Raw genomic sequence first — 7,883 nt, forward strand, 5'->3', positions numbered from 1 at the left:
TTCTTAGTTTTTCGCCGGGCGTCGCAATGCTATTTGAATAAACCTTTTGCCCGTTTGCGTTCTCGTCGGGGCCGGGCCGGGCCGGGGTGCGCTGCCCGCACTACCGCGCGCGCGGGGGGCGACACCGAGCGCGCACCCGAGGCGCCCCGAGCACACAGGCCACGGTGCAACCCGGGCGTTGTGCGCGCACCCCGGTGCGCCCGAGGTGCTGCGCGCGCACCCAGGTGAAATCGGTGTGCACCTCGGCCAGTGCGCGCTCGGTCGAGTCGCGCACGTTGGCCAAGGTGCACGGTGATGTTTCTTACTCTAAGGTTCCGCACCAGACGCCCGGGACAGGTGAGCGAAGCTGGGCGGGGCCGGGTGCGCGGCCGGGGCAGGTGCACGCAGCTGGAGAGAGCTTTGGAGCACACCAGAGGTGCGCACCTTGGAGCACACTTCGGAGCGCACCAATGATGCGCTCCATTCAAAAGTTTCCTGAAAAGGCAAAAAAAGTTGAGATTATAGAATTTCCCACTTGAGAGATTGTAAAAAAAAAAAATTTAAAATGAAGGAAACGCGGGTGCCAAGGTGTGCGCGCCCGGGTGCGCAGCCCAGCCAAGGTGTGCGCACCAAGGCGCCCACCCTGGCGAAGGTGCACGCAAGGTGCGCACCCGAGGCAAACCGGACAATTAACCCAACTTTCGACTTCGCGCGCACCTGCGCACCTTGGAGCGCACTTCGGAGCGGTCCTTGTTGCGCACCAATCTTGGGCACCTCGGAGTGCACCATGGCGCCCACCAAGGTGCGCACCCGGGGCAAACCGAGCTCCGACTTCGTGCGCACCTTGGAGCGCACGAAAGGTGCGCACCATGGCGCCCACCAAGGTGCGCAGCCCAGCCAAGGCGTGCGCATCAAGGTGCGCACCCTGGCGAAGGTGCGCACCCGGGGCAAACCGAGCTCCGACTTCGTGCGCACCTTGGAGCGCACAAAGGGTGCGCAACCCAGCCAAGGTGTGCGCACCCCGGGCAAACCGAGCTCCGAATCGTGCGCACCTTGGAGCACACTTCGGAGCCCTCCTTGGTGCGCACCGATGTTGCGCACCTCGGAGCGCACCCGGGGAAAACAATGCAATTAACCCGACTTTCGACTTCGTGGGCACCTCGGAGCGCTCTCGGGTTCGCACCTCGGAGCACACCGAGGTGCGCACCTTTGATGCGCTGCCTTCACCAATTTCCAGAAAAGGCAAGAAAACATTGAGAAGGTGTGCGCACCGAGGTGCCCACCCTGGCGAAGGTGCACGCGAGGTGCGCACCCGGGGCAAACCGGGCTCCGACTTCGTGCACGCCATGCTGCGCACCTTGGAGGGCCATGGTGCGCACCTTGGAGCACACTTCGGAGCGCTCAATGGTGCCCAACCCAGCCAAGGTGCCCACCGCGGCGAAGGTGCACGCGAGGTGCGCACCCGGGGCAAACCGGGCTCCGACTTCGTGCACGCCGCACCTTGGAGCACACTTCGGAGCGCTCCTTGGTGCGCACCAGGGCGCGCAACCCAGCCGAGGTGCCCACCCCGGCGAAGGTGCACGCGGGGTGCGCACCCGAGGCAAACCGGGCTCCGACTTCGTGCACGCCATGGTGCCCACCGCGGCGAAGGTGCACGCGAGGTGCGCACCCGGGGCAAACCGGGCTCCGACTTCGTGCACGCCGCACCTTGGAGCACACTTCGGAGCGCTCCTTGGTGCGCACCAGGGCGCGCAACCCAGCCGAGGTGCCCACCCCGGCGAAGGTGCACGCGAGGTGCGCACCCGGGGCAAACCGGGCTCCGACTTCGTGCACGCCATGGTGCCCACCGCGGCGAAGGTGCACGCGAGGTGCGCACCCGGGGCAAACCGGGCTCCGACTTCGTGCACGCCGCACCTTGGAGCACACTTCGGAGCGCTCCTTGGTGCGCACCATGGTGCCCACCAGGGCGCGCAACCCCGCCGAAGGTGCACGCGAGGTGCGCACCCGGGGCAAACCGGGCTCCGACTTCGTGCACGCCGCACCTTGGAGCACACTTCGGAGCGCTCCTTGGTGCGCACCAGGGCGCGCAACCCCGCCGAAGGTGCACGCGAGGTGCGCACCCGGGGCAAACCGGGCTCCGACTTCGTGCACGCCATGGTGCGCACCAGGGTGCCCACCGCGGCGAAGGTGCGCACCCGGGGCAAACCGGGCTCCGACTTCGTGCACGCCGCACCTTGGAGCACACTTCGGAGCGCTCCTTGGTGCGCACCAGGGCGCGCAACCCAGCCGAGGTGCCCACCCCGGCGAAGGTGCACGCGAGGTGCGCACCCGGGGCAAACCGGGCTCCGACTTCGTGCACGCCATGGTGCCCACCGCGGCGAAGGTGCGCACCCGGGGCAAACCGGGCTAGGACTTCGTGCACGCCGCACCTTGGAGCACACTTCGGAGCGCTCCTTGGTGCGCACCATGGTGCCCACCAGGCCGCGCAACCCAGCCAAGGTGTGCGCACCAAGGTGCACGCGAGGTGCGCACCCGGGGCAAACCGGGGTCCGGCTTCGTGCACGCCGCACCTTGGAGCACACATCGGGGCGCTCCCGGGTTCGCACCGGCGTTGCGCACCGTGGTGGGCACCTCGGAGCGCACCGTGGTGGGCACCTCGGAGCACACCAAGGTGGGCAGCGAGGTGCGCACCTTTGATGCGATGCCTTCACTAATTTCCATAAAAGGCAAAAGAAAACGAGATTTTAAAATTTCCGTTTTGAAAGATAGTGAGAAAAAGGGAATGCTGGTGCCATCTTGAGCCCGCCCTGGTGCGCAGCCCAGCCAAGGTGTGCGCACCAAGGTGCCCACCCTGGCGAAGGTGCGCGCCCGGGCAATTAACCCAACTTCCAACTTCGCGCGCGCCAGGGTGGGAGCGCACCCAACAACCGGGCCTGGGAAGAGCCAATGCGAGAAACCCCACCAAACGCTCTGACAAAAAAAGAGGGGGCGCTCCAGTAACCCCGCTTCGGAGCGCACCCTGGGCAAACCCAGCCAGGGTGCCCACCCCGGCCAAGGTGCAGGCGAGGTGCGCACCCGGGGCAAACCGGGCTCCGACAACGTGCACGCCGCACCTTGGAGCACACTTCGTAGCGCTCCCGGGTGCGCACCTCAGAGCACACCAAGGTGGGCAGCGAGGTGCGCACCTTTGATGCGCTGCCTTCACTAATTTCCAGAAAAGGCAAAAAAAAGAGGAGATTTTAAAATTTCCGTTTTGAAAGATAGTGAAAAAAACGGAACGCGGGTGCCATCTTGAGCCCGCCCGGGTGCACAGCCCAGGTAAGGTGCCCACCCTGGCAAAGGTGCGCACCCGGGCAATTAACCCTACTTCCGACTTCGTGCGCGCCAGGGTGGCAACCGGGCCTGGGAAGAGCCAATGCGAGAAACCCCACCAAACGCTCCGACAAAAAAAGAGGCGGCGCTCCAATAACCCCGCTTCGGAGCGCAGCCGGGGCAAACCCAGCCAAGGTGCCCACCCCGACGAAGGTGCACGCGAGGTGCGCACCCGGGGCAAACCGGGCTCCGACAACGTGCACGCAGCACCTTGGAGCACACTTCGAAGCACTCCCGGGTGCCCACCGGCGTTGCGCACCGTGGTGGGCAGCGAGGTGCGCACCTTTGATGCGCTGCCTTCACTAATTTCCAGAAAAGGCAAAAAAAAATGAGATTTTAAAATTTCCGTTTTGAAAGATAGTGAAAAAAACGGAACGCGGGTGCCATCTTGAGCCCGCCCTGGTGCGCAGCCCAGGCAAGGCATGCGCACCAAGGTGCCCACCCGCGGTGCACACCCGGGGCAAACCGGGCTCCGACTTCGTGCAGGCCGCACCTTGGAGCACACTTCGGAGCGCTCCTTGGTGCGCACCATGGTGCCCACCAGGGCGCACCCGGGGCAAACCGGGCTCCGACTTCGTGCACGCCGCACCTTGGAGCACACATCGGAGCGCTCCCAGGTTCGCACCAGCGTTGCGCACCTTTGATGCGCTGCCTTCACTAATTTCCAGAAAAGGCAAAAAAAAACGATATTTTAAAATTTCCGTTCTGAAAGATAGTGAAAAAAACGGAACGCGGGTGCCATCTTGAGCCCTTCCTGGTGCGCAGCCCAGGCAAGTTGTGCGCACCAAGGTGCCCACCCTGGCGGAGGTGCGCGCCCGGGGCAAACCGGGCTCCGACTTCGTGCACTGCATGGTGCCCACCAAGGCGCGCAACCCAGCCAAGGTGCCCACCGCAGCGAAGGTGCACGCGAGGTGCGCACCCGAGGTGCACACCCGGGGCAAACCGAGCTCCGACTTCGTGCACGCCGCACCTTGGAGCACACTTCAGAGCGCTCCTTGGTGCGCACCAGGGCGCGCAACCCAGCCAAGGTGCTCACCCCGGCGAAGGTGCACGCGAGGTGCGCACCCGGGGCAAGCCGGGCTCGGACTTCGTGCACGCCGCACCTTGGAGCACACATCGGAGCGCTCCCGGGTTCGCACCAGCATTGCGCACCTTTGATGCGCTGCCTTCACTAATTTCCAGAAAAGGCAAAAAAAAAAAAAAAACGAGATTTTAAAATTTCCGTTTTGAAAGATAGTGAAAAAAACGGAACGCGGGTGCCATCTTGAGCCCGCCCTGGTGTGCAGCCCAGGCAAGTTGTGCGCACCAAGGCACCCACCCTGGCCAAGGTGGGTCACGGGGTGGGTCCTAGGGTGGGTAACGGGGTGGGTACTAAGGTGCGTGCCAAGGTGGGTCATGGGGTGGGTGCCAAGGTGGGCACCAGGGTGGGTGTGCACCAACCCTAGCCAGGGTAGGTCACGGGGTGGTTGTCGGGGTGGGCGTCAAGGAGCCAAGGTGGGTGGCAAGTAGCCAAGTTGCGTGCCAAGGTGGGTGTCGGGGTGGGTGCCAAGGATCCAAGGTGGGTGCCAAGGAACCAAGGTGGGTGTCTGGGTGGGTGCCGAGGTGGGAGCCAGGGTGGGTCCCAAGGTGAGTGCAAAGGTGGGTGCCAGGGTCAAGGTGAGTGCCAATGTGGGTTCCAAGGTGCCAGGGTCAGGGTGAGTGCCAATGTGGGTTCAAAGGTGCTAAGTTGGGTGCGAGGTTGGGTGCGAGGGTGGGTGGGTGCCAAGGTGTGCTAGGTGGAAGCCCGGGTGGGTCGGCATCCCATGGGTGTCGAGTTGGGTGCCTGATGGGTGCTTCTTGTCAAGTTTTAGTCGTCGGGACTCATTTCGAGCCTTAGAGGTCGTTTCTTGTCCGGTTGCCCTGTCTTCGACCTGGGAACCCAATTTTGGTCCTCGGGTCCCATTTTTTTTTGTCTCGCATCCCACTTTTGGCCTGTGGCCTTTTCGGGGTCGATTCTCGTTTTGGGCATCAGAGCATGTTTCTTCTCCTAAAACCCAATATTTGTTTATTAAGTCTCGGAACACATTTTTGTTCTCGTGGACCCATCATGGGTCTTGGAACGCATTTGTGGTCCTTGGGTCCCATTTTGCATCCCGAAACTTGTGTTTTGGTGCTTGATCCCTATTTTGGGTGCCCACCTTGCACCAAGTGCGCACCCGGGGCAAACCGAGCGCCTTGGTGCACCGGGGCAAGATCGAGCGTGCACCCGAGGCGCCCCGAACATGCACCAAGGTGCACTCGGCCCACATGTGAGCGCAGGTCGTTGCGCCCGAGGTGGTGTGTGGGCACCGCGTTGCAGACGGGACACTGCACGCACACGACGCCCCGTCCAGGTGCACGCACGTAGGCCGGGCCGGGTGCACACCCGACGCCCTAGCAAGGTGCGCGCACCCGGGCAGGGCTCACACTTGGCGAACGGGGCGCACTTCGCGAGGGAGGGTGTGCACCTCGACGGGGGTGGGTGGCCGGGGTGGATTCGCACGTGGGTCGCGGTTTGCTAAGTACACACTGCGACAAGCTCATAACGGGTGCGATCATACCAGCGTTAGTGCACCGAATCCCATCAGAACTCCGCAGTTAAGCGCGCTTGGGCCGGAGTAGTACTGGGATGGGTGACCTCCCGGGAAGTCCCGGTGTTGCACCCTTTCTTAGTTTTTCGCCGGGCGTCGCAATGCTATTTGAATAAACCTTTTGCCCGTTTGCGTTCTCGTCGGGGCCGGGCCGGGCCGGGGTGCGCTGCCCGCACTACCGCGCGCGCGGGGGGCGACACCGAGCGCGCACCCGAGGCGCCCCGAGCACACAGGCCACGGTGCAACCCGGGCGTTGTGCGCGCACCCCGGTGCGCCCGAGGTGCTGCGCGCGCACCCAGGTGAAATCGGTGTGCACCTCGGCCAGTGCGCGCTCGGTCGAGTCGCGCACGTTGGCCAAGGTGCACGGTGATGTTTCTTACTCTAAGGTTCCGCACCAGACGCCCGGGACAGGTGAGCGAAGCTGGGCGGGGCCGGGTGCGCGGCCGGGGCAGGTGCACGCAGCTGGAGAGAGCTTTGGAGCACACCAGAGGTGCGCACCTTGGAGCACACTTCGGAGCGCACCAATGATGCGCTCCATTCAAAAGTTTCCTGAAAAGGCAAAAAAAGTTGAGATTATAGAATTTCCCACTTGAGAGATTGTAAAAAAAAAAAATTTAAAATGAAGGAAACGCGGGTGCCAAGGTGTGCGCGCCCGGGTGCGCAGCCCAGCCAAGGTGTGCGCACCAAGGCGCCCACCCTGGCGAAGGTGCACGCAAGGTGCGCACCCGAGGCAAACCGGACAATTAACCCAACTTTCGACTTCGCGCGCACCTGCGCACCTTGGAGCGCACTTCGGAGCGCTCCTTGGTGCGCACCAATCTTGGGCACCTCGGAGTGCACCATGGCGCCCACCAAGGTGCGCACCCGGGGCAAACCGAGCTCCGACTTCGTGCGCACCTTGGAGCGCACGAAAGGTGCGCACCATGGCGCCCACCAAGGTGCGCAGCCCAGCCAAGGCGTGCGCATCAAGGTGCGCACCCTGGCGAAGGTGCGCACCCGGGGCAAACCGAGCTCCGACTTCGTGCGCACCTTGGAGCGCACAAAGGGTGCGCAACCCAGCCAAGGTGTGCGCACCCCGGGCAAACCGAGCTCCGAATCGTGCGCACCTTGGAGCACACTTCGGAGCCCTCCTTGGTGCGCACCGATGTTGCGCACCTCGGAGCGCACCCGGGGAAAACAATGCAATTAACCCGACTTTCGACTTCGTGGGCACCTCGGAGCGCTCTCGGGTTCGCACCTCGGAGCACACCGAGGTGCGCACCTTTGATGCGCTGCCTTCACCAATTTCCAGAAAAGGCAAGAAAACATTGAGAAGGTGTGCGCACCGAGGTGCCCACCCTGGCGAAGGTGCACGCGAGGTGCGCACCCGGGGCAAACCGGGCTCCGACTTCGTGCACGCCATGCTGCGCACCTTGGAGGGCCATGGTGCGCACCTTGGAGCACACTTCGGAGCGCTCAATGGTGCCCAACCCAGCCAAGGTGCCCACCGCGGCGAAGGTGCACGCGAGGTGCGCACCCGGGGCAAACCGGGCTCCGACTTCGTGCACGCCGCACCTTGGAGCACACTTCGGAGCGCTCCTTGGTGCGCACCAGGGCGCGCAACCCAGCCGAGGTGCCCACCCCGGCGAAGGTGCACGCGGGGTGCGCACCCGGGGCAAACCGGGCTCCGACTTCGTGCACGCCATGGTGCCCACCGCGGCGAAGGTGCACGCGAGGTGCGCACCCGGGGCAAACCGGGCTCCGACTTCGTGCACGCCGCACCTTGGAGCACACTTCGGAGCGCTCCTTGGTGCGCACCAGGGCGCGCAACCCAGCCGAGGTGCCCACCCCGGCGAAGGTGCACGCGAGGTGCGCACCCGGGGCAAACCGGGCTCCGACTTCGTGCACGCCATGGTGCCCACCGCGGCGAAGGTGCACGCGAGG

The 7,883-nt window shown here is 64.2% G+C and overlaps 1 non-coding gene across 1 annotated transcript; it reads left to right on the forward strand.

Moving 5' to 3' along the window:
- Positions 1 to 5,916: 5,916 nt before the first annotated feature.
- Positions 5,917 to 6,035, forward strand: LOC131861650 (5S ribosomal RNA). Its single transcript, XR_009360683.1, has one exon. It is a non-coding gene; the product is annotated as a 5S ribosomal RNA (ribosomal RNA).
- The last annotated feature ends 1,848 nt before the right edge of the window (positions 6,036 to 7,883 follow it).

This window comes from Cryptomeria japonica, unplaced genomic scaffold (assembly GCF_030272615.1).
Source record: "Cryptomeria japonica unplaced genomic scaffold, Sugi_1.0 HiC_scaffold_32, whole genome shotgun sequence".
NCBI lineage: Eukaryota > Viridiplantae > Streptophyta > Pinopsida > Cupressales > Cupressaceae > Cryptomeria > Cryptomeria japonica.